This window comes from Lampetra fluviatilis, chromosome 20, assembly GCF_964198595.1.
Source record: "Lampetra fluviatilis chromosome 20, kcLamFluv1.1, whole genome shotgun sequence".
Taxonomy (NCBI): Eukaryota; Metazoa; Chordata; class Hyperoartia; order Petromyzontiformes; family Petromyzontidae; genus Lampetra; species Lampetra fluviatilis.
The window spans coordinates 2,442,152-2,456,280 of NC_136294.1; positions in this window are offsets into that span (position 1 = coordinate 2,442,152).

Consider the following 14,129-nt stretch of genomic DNA (forward strand, 5'->3'; position numbering starts at 1 on the left):
GGTGTGGCAGGATTCAAATGAAAAATATATAGATTATTGATAATTATCATTAATGTATGGGTTTGCCTCGTTTTACGCGGTTTCGGTTAGCGCTATGTCACACTGTATATGCGGCTAACCTGTTTCTACCCAAAAATCGCAATATTATGGGGCTCGAAATTCACTCATGTGCGGTACCGACGTGGGACAACATTGTGTGTACTGTGTGTGTGTACTGTGTGTGTGTACTGTGTGTGTGTACTGTGTGTGTGTACTGTGTGTGTACAGTGTGTGTGTGTACTGTGTGAGTACTGTGTGTGTATTGTGTGTGTGTGTATTGTGTGTATTGTGTGTACTGTGTGTGTACTGTGTGTGTGTACTGTGTGTACTTTGTGTACTGTGTGTGTGTACTGTGTGTACTGTGTGTGTGTACTGTGTGTGTACTGTGTGTGTGTACTGTGTGTATGTGTGTACTGTGTGTGTACTGTGTGTGTGTATTGTGTGTGTACTGTGTGTACTGTGTGTGTACTGTGTGTACTGTGTGTGTACTGTGTGTGTACGGGTGTGTACTGTGTGTGTACTGTGTGTGCACTGTGTGCGCCCTTTTTGTTGAAACGCATCTACTACCACCACCACCGCCACCGTACAGAGCGAGGGTACCCTGCATATAAACTAGCATCCGCTTTGCCACCCAACTTTGCATGAGCAAAGAAAATAAATAAATGTTGCTGGTGCTAGGCGAACGTAGGAAGGGTTTAATTAGATCTGGTTATATAACACGCCAGTGATGCTGCCCGCTTCACGAGGCGTCTTCTCGCCAAGCAGAGGAGCGTGACTGCGGAATGAGGATCGCAAATAACCATTACTATCACGCGTGCAATCATGTTTATTTACGTAATCGTTCGCCGCATATATGTCACTAGATCACCCGCAGCGCGCCCCAATTTCGTTGAAATCTCAGAAGCGAAGCAGCGTTGAGCCTGGATATTGCTTGGAATGGGGGGGGGGCACCGTGCATACCAAGGTGCTATAGGCTGCTGCTGCGGAACGACTTTGTGGGTATTACAGGACAGTTGATCCAAATGCATTTGTTGTGCTGTACTATTACTCCGGTGTCTATGCTCCCAGCCTTCACATTCTGTGGCGGTTGTGAGAGTTGTTTGACCATACTTCACCACGCCGGTGAGTGCCAGTTGGCGAAGACGAGGGCCTTGGAAGATATTGAGATGTCACTCGTCACTGATGGTGGCCGTGTCCGGGAATCTAACTCAGCTGACCGGCTCATAACATTCACAGACAATAGCCCGTTTCACGCAAAAAAAAACACATTTCACCCATCAGCCTCTAAGGTTTCCGAAGCAACCTTTTCCAGCAGGGCTTGTTACAGGCACTCACGCCCTGGACGGGTTTCAACTTTGCCATTCTCATCAGCAGCGCGTGGACTATTACACCGCTGGCTTGCCTTGCACAGAAATATCGGCTCACTGCAAGGCAACGTCCCTCTGCCTAGGCACCCGTGGGCAAAATGAGGCCGCGTCTTCTGTTCGGGTTCGCTCACTCAGTCTAATTCACGCACCGTATTTATTTTGCAATTTTTTTTTATATGAACTCACTTGTAATTCCGCACCTCATCTTGACCACCCCATAATCCTTTCCACTGCCACACACCGTGACAGCTTCTGGGAGGGCGCCAGTGGGGGTGGCGGTAGCTTTGGTGGCTTCTGGCTTCAAAACGGTCAAGGTGCTGCGAGGACATGATGGGATCTCCGTTCCGTGACCTCCCCCCTAACACCCCCAAACCATCTAGCGCGCCCCCATCTCTCTGTGGGGCCGTGGCACAAGAGGGAGGTTTGTGGTTGCTATTGGAAAGTGGTGCGCGGGCCTCCTTCTGATCCTCCTCCTCCTCGTCGTCGTTCAAGAAGAAGTCTTTTGTGAGCTTGGCGGAGGAGGGCGGAGCTCGCTTTGTGTGCTTAGTGCGCCGCGTCACGCAAAGAAAACAGGGTGGCCCTTTTGACACAGTCGTCATTAACACTGTGGCCCTAAGACGCTTCGGACAATGGACCTTCTTCATAGCACACATATGACTTCAGAGTGGTGTTGACAAATGCGTTGAGTGGGTTTCTAATCCGTGCTTGTGCATTACTGTCCACGCAGTATCACCGAATGATTTGTTTACTAATCTGTCATTTTACTTATGCATAATGCACTGTCTGCTTGATTGATTATATTTTATTCATGCCGGAATAATAAAAACAAGCATTTCACCAATTCTATCCCGATTGGTGTGACATCACGAGATGCAGAATCCGTACGGATCTCTCGCAGAGCTGCTGCAGTCCTCGTCAATGCTGAACGATCCGCAGAAGTTGATGCCACAGAACTACTCCTGAGATCCCTTCATTCAGGTGACCTTAGGGCCACACAGAAGCGGGGGGGGGGGTGCAGAGGATTGCCGCTCGCCCAATCACCAGGGATCGAAGTCGTCGCCCTCTGTCGGGAGGTAAATGAAGTCGGATGGGTCAGGGGTCATTGCGGAGGTCCTGGGTTCAAATCCGGGTTTCAGCCTCCTGTGACTAAACCGGATTCTCACGTGTGGTGGAACTGACGGTCTCAGCTTGGTCACAAATGACTGCGCGAAAAATTATCAATCACAACGAAGATGGGATTTGGCATTGCAAATTCCAGCTTTGAGAGAATGAAATACATCGGTTTGACAAACACTCCTCTCTCTCTCTCTGGAGCGGGGATGGGTGGGAAAATGCTACGCCGCGGTGTGGATACGAGGTCGCTTGAAGGGAAATGTGAAACAAATTCTGTGAATTTCGCTCCCGCAGGCATTGGCACTTGTGAGCGTTACCAAATGGGAGATTCGTGGTCAATCTTGCTGCTGGGCGAGTGCGTCTCAAGGAACTCGCTCAATGCGGTTCCAAAGGATGCGTCACCAACATCCATCGCCTCCCGTGGGGCAGGAAGGGGGAGAGTGCAGCAATTGACGCCTTGCTGCTGTGGTGCGTGGCCGCGCTGTTGTTAGCGCTTAATTCTCTTCACTCTTCAATTTGCTAGAACATGGTCAGCGATCGTCATCACCCCCCCCCCCGCTGCCGCCGCCACCACCACCACTCATTACACACAAAGTGCTCGCCACAAATGAACCACAATACCTCGCTGATCTCGTCAAGGTGCATAAATCATCATCACGCGAACTCCGGTAATCCTCGCAGCAGCGGCTTTTGGCTAAGCCACCGAACAAAGACGGCCACCGCATCGCGCGCTTTCAGATGCGCTTCTGTGGCCGTCTGGAACGCTCTTCCTTCCGATATTAAGAAGCCACCGGAGCTATACACTTTTACATCTAGATTGAAAAATAATTTCTTTAGAACTTATTTTTGTGTTTAGTTCGTTGTCCTTCCCCCGCACCTCGGTTGGCTAGGGGCGGTTGGCTACGTACGGCGCGAAAGAAGTTCAACGTACATACAGAGAATCGGCTCTGGATTTGTTTGTTTTTATCCTTGCTACTGACGAGTACGATTTTTTTGTTGCATTGAACGCTGCCCTGTGGTTTCAATGGGGTGCTCCTGCCAACATCATCTGACAATTCAGCAGCATTTGTTCTGTTGTTGCGCGTGATGGCGGTGTGGTTCGGGAGCTGATGCCAGTGCCGAGGTCTGCTCGCCGCGAGAGGGCCTCAGGAAAGAGTTTGTTGGGGTTTCGTTTTTTGTCTGTAACAGGAGCGAAGCTACAGAGTGCTCCAGATGTCTTGTGACCCCCCCCCCCCAATTAATTGACCCCGAACATTTTTGTTTCCTTTGCATATTCATTTTAGTTTTAAATAAATCTCAGTTTGAAAATTATATTTATGTTTTTGCTTTTCGGGAATTAAATGAGGCGGTCACAAGACATCTGGACCACCCTTTGCAGTGGTTCACGATACGGTCCACAGTTTTGGTTGCATGGCCACAATCGCACTGCTTGTGGCGTTGTCTTTCATTTTCCATTCATGAAGGAGATGTCCTCATCGGTCTGGCGATGCATTCGTTGAACAAGCATGACTCTCCTTCTTGGTTCTTTCGGTAAAGTCACGTAGAATGGAAATAATAAAATAATAAAAATAAAACATAATAAAATTATTCTCACGAGACAGACTCTGTCTCCTCGACAGACCTGTTCTCCACCTGAGGACGGCTACTTGCGTTGTGGCCGAAACGTCGTGAGAATTATTTTATTATGTTTTATTTTTATTATTTTATTATTTCCATTCTACGTGACTTTACAGAAAGAACCAAGAAGGTGAATCCCTGCAGTCACGAAAGCTTTAAATCGAAGCATGACTCTGCCGAAGAGACTCACAACTGTCCAGAGTTTGCACCGATGCTCCATGAATATTTTCTACAGCAATACCCCGGCTTACGTCGGGGATGCGTTTTTGAAATGTGCGACGACGAATGTCGGAAACGACGCAAGTCGAAGCGATTTACAGGGCAGTAGGTGGGGGCGAAGGCTGAGAGACGACGGATAACGAGAAAGGACGGATGATGATGCTGCTGCTGCCAGCGACGTAAGTGTGGGGTTGAAGCGACGCCACCTCGGGTAGCGGTGTTAATAAAGCGACGACGTATTTGCGAAACGACGTCAAAGGGCGAAGACGTTTGACCTTATTTCAGTTCTGTTGAGGGTGGGGATGAGGAGGGGGTGGGGGCCGTGGGGTGAGGGGCAGGGAGGGCGGGGGGGGGGAAGTCGACCTCACGTTGGTGCCAATTCTCTCTCCAAACGCCAGGCGCGGCTCAGCGGAGCTCGCGAGCCGCGCCATGGAATCTCCATCACAAAGCCACCGCGCTTGCCGCGGTCTCAAAAGCTCCATTTATCTCCCATTGCCGTGATGAGAAGAAGCCTTCGCTCGGCTTATCCTGGCTGGGCGGGGTTTTTTTTCTCTCTCTCTCTCTCCCTCTGTCGGTCTCTCTTTCCTCTTTCTATTTTATTTTATTCGCCCCGTTCATCTGCGGTATTTACTTTCATTTCACAGAGGCCGCGCACACAAAGGGAGGGCTTAAAGGGATAATTCGCTCAAACAAATTAAATAACATCAGGCTTGTTTTTTCTTTTTTTGCGCGTGTAATTATTTTCCGACGAATTTCCACAAAATCTGGCGGAGGATTTATCCTTTTTTTTAAGTTGGACAAAGAAACAGCCGTGGCAAATGTTTGATTTAGATTGCCAAGGGCTGGCAGTTGTCGTCAATTTCTGGCAGTCCTCAATATGAATTACCCACAATTCATAGCTCTTCAAATGCCACCTCGGACTGTAATTGCCAAAATTCTCTGCCTCACTTTTTTGTTCTTCTTGTCCCTGCAGGACATTCATTGTCCAAAATGTAGATTTATTTTCAAAATTATATATTCAGTAATAAGGTGGTGGTTATCGTGACGAGTATGGAAAAACATTTTCAAACAGTTTTTTTTAAGCTTACGTTTTACGACTATTTCAAGAGTTCAGCATCGCTGACGTGCCAGCTGTGAGCCTAACTTGGTTTGGCTCCGTAACGTAACAGCGTTTTCTTTTATCAGGACTGACTCCTGATGAGACTCAAAATGTCGAAACCAGCCCCAGAATTGTCTTCTTTTTAACAAACAAATTACGTGATGAAACACTGGTCTGGAAGGCCAGTAGGCCGATGGACTATTCAAAATTTAATTTGTTAATGCAGACAGACAGACTTAATTTTTTTCCATTGCTTTCCAACTTGAAAAAAACCCACATAGGGTGGCCCAAAACTCGCAAACACAAATCGTAGCGACAAAATCATTCTTAGCGAGCCACTCACGGAGAATTTCGTGCGCTAATTAAACTCTCCCCAAGCATTACACAATCCACGCACGAGCACACCTACTCATTGTCCTTGTGTTGTCTTTCTTTAACATTCATCTGCTCGTTCAGAGCGCCATTGCACGCACCAGAGATGACAGCGTTGCAGACAGACCCCGTCGCGACCAATCACGGACGCGCTGTCACCTGGTGCTCCATCGCTCCGTGAGTACTCGTCACGATCGGGACGAGTCGTCACCGCACAGCAGACTTGCAATGTCGAGTCCGGGTGGTGCTTTCGACTTCCCCGGAGAGGCAGTGAAATGACGGAGCGAGAAACCCGCCCCCCCCCTCTTGTCTACCCAGCAAAATAAATGGAGCACTCTCCCCACCTCTTCCAACGTGGAAGAGTAGACCAAATGAGCAGGAGGGGGGGGCTCCATGGAGCTCCGTCTATTGGAGGAGACTTGAAATCGGCAGGACTTGCGCCTCTACCAAAGCGTTCCCCTTTTATTCGCGACACCGACCAATGAATTGGCACTTTACCTGAGGGCACGATGAATGGGGCTTTCGGCGAGAAAAAAGAAAACACGGGGCGGGGTAGAGCGATGCAAATGGGACTTTAATTTGTCGCGCAAGGCAATTATTTGGTGAGTGGGGTGCCTCGGTTTCAATGCACAATGCGCTTAGTGCCTCCCACCCACCCACGCGCTAGGCTCGCCCCATGCTTCGCGCGGGTCTCCATCAGTTAGCGTTCCTCCTTCCTCTGTAATCCCTCCGCTCATTTATTTATCGTCTCCTTATTACCGTGCGCAGATCGAGTAATGAGCTCACCACCACGTGTACATACAAAGATTGAAAAGAAATCCCCCTCCCCCGCCCTCCGTGTCGCCCTAACAGACTGTTTGGGGACTGTTTGGGGACAAGTGCTGTTAGCGAGCAGCACCTATGGAGGCCGGCAAGGTACACGAAGAGTGAGGGTTTGGCCAGAACCACGCCCGGCCGCCTTTGTCTCCCTCGTGGTGCGCTAACCACTAACCCACCACTCAGACAGACGTACACACACACACACACACGCATGCATACACACAGACACACTGTAGCACAAAATAGAAGATCCCCGTTTAACCATACGGACTGTTGGAGCAAGGGCTGTTAGTGAGCACCTTTGAAAGTCGGCAAAGCAAACGGGTGGTGTGGCTAACCCCCCGGCCGGCCACATTTGTATCCCCCCGTGCTTCTGAGTCCACCTCGAAATAGATGGACAAGGATCGGTTCAGATGTATTTGCCAGCGATGCTTGCTGGCCGTGGGGCGGGAATCGAACTCGGGTCGCCGGTTTTGTACCGCATTGCGCTAACCACTACACTACCGCTTCAAAAAGCAAAGATCCCCCGTATAGCCTTAACAAACTGTAGGGGTAAGTGCTGTTAGCGAGCACCTATAAAGGCCGGCACGGCACACGAGGGCCACCTTTGTCTCCCCAGTGGCAATGTTCACACATCGCACCAGGTACTCATTTGAGGCTGAGTCGACCTAGGGGAGGCCCAGGACCGGTTCAGATAATCGTCACTGATGTTGACCGTGAGCGGGAATCGAACCCGGGTCGCCAGGTTCTTAGCACAGCGCGTTAACCGCTACACCATCGCTCCCCACACACAAGACACACACACACTGGGACACAGATACACACTGACACACCCGGTCTAAACAAAACTTCACCTCGTATTTACGCACGATCGTCGCGTAACTCGACGTCATCCAGCAGTGGATTAATCACGACCGATGTGATGTATTATAATAACACGCTAATGGCAACGAGACACACAGCATTACATACACGCTATCCCACGTTTGTTGCACAGACTGCAGGGGCAAGGACAGTTCGCGAACAGCAATGATAAGGCAGGTGCGGCACATTAGGGGCTGGTCTGGCCAGCACTGCGCCACGCAGGGCCGCCTTTGTCTCCCTGATGCTCGCACACCGCACTGGGTCATCGTCGACCCCATCTGTGCGACACTGTGCGCGTTCTGCCCATGGGTTTACTTGGGGAAGTGTTTGTTTCCTCCCACACACAAAGGTGCCGATCTTAAATAAAAATTGACGTCCATCTCGATAATGCACCCTCCTGAAACTACGTACCGAAATTCAGGGACGCTTTTTTGGGGATCCCTAAATTACACGGTTATTGTGATTATAAGTATTACTTTTAAGGCTGGGTTAGCCGAGGGAAAGCGTCTGATGACAGGTGAAAATAACCCGCTGATCTTGTCCCTGATTGGGAATCGAACTGGGCTCTCCGGATCCGTAGCGCAGTGCGCAAACCACTGCACACAAGGCAAATACAAAGATCCCCTGTATAGCCTTGGCAGACTTTTGGGCCAAGTGCTCTGTCAGCGAGCACACAGACACACGCACACATCTGCAATACTCGATAGCAAAACTTTGCACTTAATCCGCTTAATCAAATGGCACCCAGGTGAGTCAAGGAGACAGGTGAGTGAGCGAGTGAGTCTCACCTTTACACCTGCGCGGTCTTGTAATGAGCGGCTCACGCGGCGACGAGGCGATGAGTGATCTCCCGCCTGCTGCTGCTGCCGCCGCTTCTCCCGCCCTCTCCCTCCTCCGTTCAAGCTCTCTCCCTCCCTCTCGCTTTCTCTCCCTCGCGCTATCTCCCTCTCCCTCGCTCTCTCTCTCTCTCCCCACTTATGTTGCTGCTACCAGCTCCGTGCAGCAGCAGCAAACGATGCAGTTGGGTCAGCGAGTCCGACTCGATATCCAGCACTGCGGGCTCCTCCCTCAACGCTCACCCCGCCTCGCACTCCCTCGCGTGGCCTGACACCCGCTCACCACCCACGCGCCTCGCTCACCACCCACGCGCCTCGCTCACCACCCACACGCCCGCTCACCATCACACCAATTCAACCCTCACACCCACTCATCCTCCTGCTCACCCTTCTACCCACTCACTCATTATCCTACTCACCCTACCGCTCAGCTACCCACCCACCCCCCCCCCTCTCTTCCCCCCACCCACCCTCTTCCCCCCCTCCCCCCCCTCTTCCCCCCCCTCCCCCCCCTCTTCCCCCCCCTCCCCCCCCTCTTCCCCCCCTCCCCCCCTCTTCCCCCCCTCTTCCCCCCCTCCCCCCCTCTTCCCCCCCTCCCCCCCTCTTCCCCCCCTCCCCCCCTCTTCCCCCCCCTCCCCCCCCTCTTCCCCCCACTCCCCCCCCCTCTTCCCCCCCCTCCCACCCTCCCCCCCCTCTTCCCTCCTTTCTTCCCCGACGAGAAGGGATCATCTGACGCACCACGTACCGCACCACGCCACGGTCCTCCACGTGCGCGTTCGTTGTCTGTCCGAGCAGCCTATCCCGCTATGCACCACTCACCTGTCGCGGAAGTTATACATTCCCCCCCTCCACCCCCACGTGGTTGGATCAATAAAAATAATTTACACAAAAAACGGATTCTCAAGTGGAGCGACGAGATGTTGTCAGACCGGTCACCGATGACTGCACCGTCTCACTCCAGAGGGCCCAGAATCAAACGTGTGTATTTGTGGATATCAAGGTCCATTTATTGGATGCCGGAAGTGGTTCTTTGATATCACTTTCCGCGGGTCGTTCTCAAAAACACCGAGTGAGGAATTCCTCTTCGAGAGATGCAATTGGACACAACGCCAAGGGCGCATTTTGAAATTAACTTGGAGACGTTTTATTGTAATTAGTATTTTATTTTTGAATGCGCTTTGATTCTCACATGTCCACGATTTATGTTGTATAATGTACCCATCCCACATTTAACCAAATGCTCTCTGTAGCCTCTTCTGAGCCAGAAGCTCCGCTATCGCGTCGAGTATTGCTTCTCTCCTTGAGTTACTACGCTGACTCTCCTCTCGTCACAGCGACTGCCCTCGTATCTCTTTGCACCGCATCCTCCCCTCTCCCTCCTTCTTTTGCTCCGCATTGGTGGCATACCCAAAGCCCTTCCCCAGATTTATGCTGAGATTGTGGGTCTCTGCGTGATTCTACGGGTCTCTGCGTGAGTCTGTGGATCAACGTGTGAGTCTGTGAGTCAATGCGTTAGTCTATGGCTTTCTATGTGACTATGGGTCTCTGTGTGAGTTTATGGGTCTCTGTGTGAGTATGGATCTCTGCGTGAGTCTGTGGATCAACGTGTGAGTCTGTGAGTCTGTGAGTCAATGCGTTAGTCTATGGATTTCTGTGTGACTATGGGTCTCTGTGTGAGTTTATGGGTCTCTGTGTGAGTATGGATCTCTGCGTGAGTCTGTGGATCAACGTGTGAGTCTGTGAGTCTGTGAGTCAATGCGTTAGTCTATGGATTTCTGTGTGACTATGGGTCTCTGTGTGAGTTTATGGGTCTCTGTGTGAGTATGGATCTCTGCGTGAGTCTGTGGATCAACGTGTGAGTCTGTGAGTCTGTGAGTCAATGCGTTAGTCTATGGATTTCTGTGTGACTATGGGTCTCTGTGTGAGTTTATAGGTCTCTGTGTGAGTATGGATCTCTGCGTGAGTCTATGCGCCAACGTGTGAGTCTGTGAGTCTATATGTGAGTCTATGGATCTCTGTGCGACGTATGGGTCTCTGCGTGAGTCTATGGGTCTCGTATCTCCAAAGCCCCTTCTTGTTGCATCTTAGTCATCTCTCAAGGGCATGCGACAACCCATCAAAGACTCGCCTCTTTTACCTTCCCGAGAAAATGAGTGAATCTCGGAAAAATGTCGGGGTGCAGAGGAAGGGGTGGGGGGGTATCCCCTTGGACAGCTGTGAAAATGCGCGCTGCCAGCACACAGCCGTCTTTGTATCTCCGCCGCCACGCCACCGTGTCACAAACAACTTTGGAGTCGTAAACGATGATTCGTGTGATAGCTCCTTGAATGCGATGGTGCATTGTGTCGAATCGAATGCGAATACATTAAAATAAGGTGATGAAGGCACAGCCCTGCAATTGCTCGTTCTCGCCACCGCTTGCGGAAGGGCCTACACGAGAGATAGCTTTTCGAGAACCCTTCTAAATGGTACAGTGTTTTGGCCTACTCTTCCACGCCGAGGCCTCGGAAGAGGTGGGAGCAGCCACGCTTTACCCCACCGAGAGCACGGATGGCTACGTACGGTGCGAAACAAGTTGAACACATTCACGCACACCCAACACACGACCCCCCTGCCAATGGAGCGTGGGTGGACCCATTCCTAACCGACCGCCGAGTGGACAGAGGCAAAGTGATTTAAGAAACGGCTGTCGGTGCCGCGCCCTGAGATCGAATTGGCGACTTCTGGACGGGCACGCCGAGTGCGCGATAATCAATTCACAGGGACGTCGGCATCTATTCAAACGTACAACTCATAAAATAAAACCAACAACAAACAAAATCGATATTCAATTAAAATAAATTCCAGCTGACTCCGAGCGGCAATTGGACGAGCTTCAGTGCTCCGAGATAAAGCGGGGGGGGGGGGCAATCTTCAAGATAATTATCCCAAAACAGAGGTATTGCATTCTACACCTAGCCAAGACGACATCGGATCGTGTGCTCTCCGAGCGCACAACGAAAAGGCTCACAACATTCGTTACCAGTTTTACGTCTGCTGTATATACGGGACTGACGTTTCGGGTCTTGGCCCTTTTGCAGAGCAAAGAGGAGAGATGTGGTAAGGTTTCTTGTGTTGGTTATTTTTTAGTGTGTGACAATGTGACGTTGACAGAGCTTCTAAAACGTGCACCTGTACACTCAGCAGCCTCTTTTGTCAATCCACTGCTGGATGAGGGCATTTGCAGGCGTGTGGGACCCTAGTGGGGTGTCTGACCATACTTCACCACGCTGGTCTCTGTGCGGACAGACGACGGTCGGCAGCAAAGGCGTTTGGAGGATAGTACAGTACAACGATGTCGGTGGGTGTCACGGCGCGAGATGACGGCGATGGTATTATTCCTCTCCGCGTGCAGTCGCCTTCCTCCATCAGCTTGGGGCAGGAGGCCGAATGAAATAGAAGCATGAGCGACCATCGTCAGTGCCACGATCGAGGGGTGGGGGTGGAGGGGGAGGGGTCATCTTAGGACACGGTGCAGAGGGACCCCGAAACTACGGGCTCTTAAATCTCATGGTGGGGGTCTGAATTAAGACTCGTAAATGTCCCCCCACCCCGCCGCCTCCCACCACAGACCCCCACAGCCCCTCTTAACCCCCCCCCAAACCACAGCGTCCCCAAGCACCCCTAATTAACACTGCAGAATCCATAATAACGCCCCCAGCTATCGACAATACATCAGAGTCACCCTCGCGCCCTTACCCCTGCATAGCCCGTTTGGCAAGCCACTGCTGGATGAGGGCTTTCCCCACGGCATGCCGATCGTGGGGGTTACTTGACCATACTTCACCACGCTGCTCAGTGCGGCTTGGATGGATGCGTGGCGGGGCGGAGGGGGGGAGCATGGACGTGGGGTCATAGAAGTGCAGTACAGCAATTGACGTTTCTGCGCTGCCCTCTGCTGCCCAGCGTGTCGCTCTGCAGCAGCCGATGGCAACGTTGTGCGTGGAGGTCTCAACGCTGCCCGAGCTGCTGAGATAATCATGGGCTCGTATTGCAGCACTCCTAATAAATACCACAGCACACCTGATAAAAACCTCTATTACCCCCGAATCACGTAGCATACTAATACGGCCAACGTCCCCGATATAGATATAGGCAGTCTACCAAAAACATAAAATCGTACACTAAATACCGCCCCCCCCCACCAGTATCCAAAACTACGGCAATAGCCGTAACCCATGATACCCTAAAGACCCCAGCATCTCGAGCCCTGGCCCAAGGTTACCCCCCCCCAACCCCCTCGGCTGCCTCTGAACCGCGTTCCCGGCGTGAGTAACGACGAGAGGGTGACAACAAAATCAAATAGAATTAATGGTGAGCTTAAAAAGCCATTCCTGTCTCGCAGTGAAATTCCCATTATGTCTAAGTAGACAGCTCAGTACGCCGAAATCCACCCTCCAATGCTCTGTGTACACGCTTGTCTTATTTGTGTGTGTGTGCGTGTGTTCATGTGTGCTGTAATGGCCTTTGATAGGTGCTCGCTAACATCACTTGCCCCAACAGTCTATTCAAAGCTATACGGGGGATCTTTGTCTTGTGGTGTTCGCTCAAACCACTTGCCCCAACAGACACGTTAATGTTATACAGGGGGATGCGTGTCTCTGTGTGCATTTTTCAGGTTTCCCTAGTTTAAAGGGCGTTCCCAAAAAATGTTGACAGCTGCCGAGTAGCGCACACGTGACAGGAACAGCGTTGTCTCGCGTACGACTGCATAGCCGCATATGAGTGAATTCTAACCGCAAATAGCGAATTTTGGGTAGAAATAGGTTAGCCACATATCCAGGCAAAATCGCACAAACCGAACTCGCATAGAGCTAGGGGAAACCTGTACATGGTGGTCCAGATGTCTTGGGACCCCCCCCCCCCCCAATTAATTGACCCCTAACATTGTTTTCCTTTGCATACCCATTTATGTTTTAAATAAGCCTTAGTTTTAAAATATGAGGTTTTTCAGAATTAAATGGGGATCATAAGACATCTGGACGACCGTGTGTATACAACTGGCCAGCAGCGTTCGAAAGGCAGTACTAACGAAGAGGTTAGGCTATATATAGAGGGCAGCCCAGGTTAAACTCATTCATCCACTTGCCCTTAAATGCAAACGGCAATTAGTCGCGGCGCGTTAATTGTGTGCTCCCCCGACTCGCATCATTCAATTAGCGCCCACCGAGGTCGATGGGTGTGGGGGGGGGGAAGGGTCGTGTTGTCAGTTTAACGACAGAGAATTAAAAAATCCCCCCTACAACCAGCGTTCGCATCCAGTATAAGTTGGCCATTCTGGTCTATTAAGCTCCGCACGGTCTTGGACCAGTGTGCCTGCGGGCCCGACTGGGCTGCCACACGGCTGGGGTTGATGATACCCCACGACGCTCTTCAGAGCAGGAGCTGCGACTTCTCTCCCAGCCTCGGCGGCTCACGCTCTCGACGCTGGATGGGGGGGGTCGTGCCTTCTCAAACGTTGCCCCAAGGAGGATCTGGGACGTCTTGGCGGCGGTGATCCGGCACGCTACGAGCCTCGGTGTGTTTTTAGGAGGGAGTTGCAAGACTCGCTATTTACCTCGTGGCTTTTAAGCATTATTTTATTGTCTTTGCATTTTATTTTAATGGTACAATGTTTTGATAGCCCCCTCGAGTGGTGGTGATATTACATTTGAAATAATTACAGTTTGACATCAATTGACCAACCACTCACAAAGTGGCCAATCCCGTCAGATCTCAAAACGTGCCTCAATAAACAGCACTGTG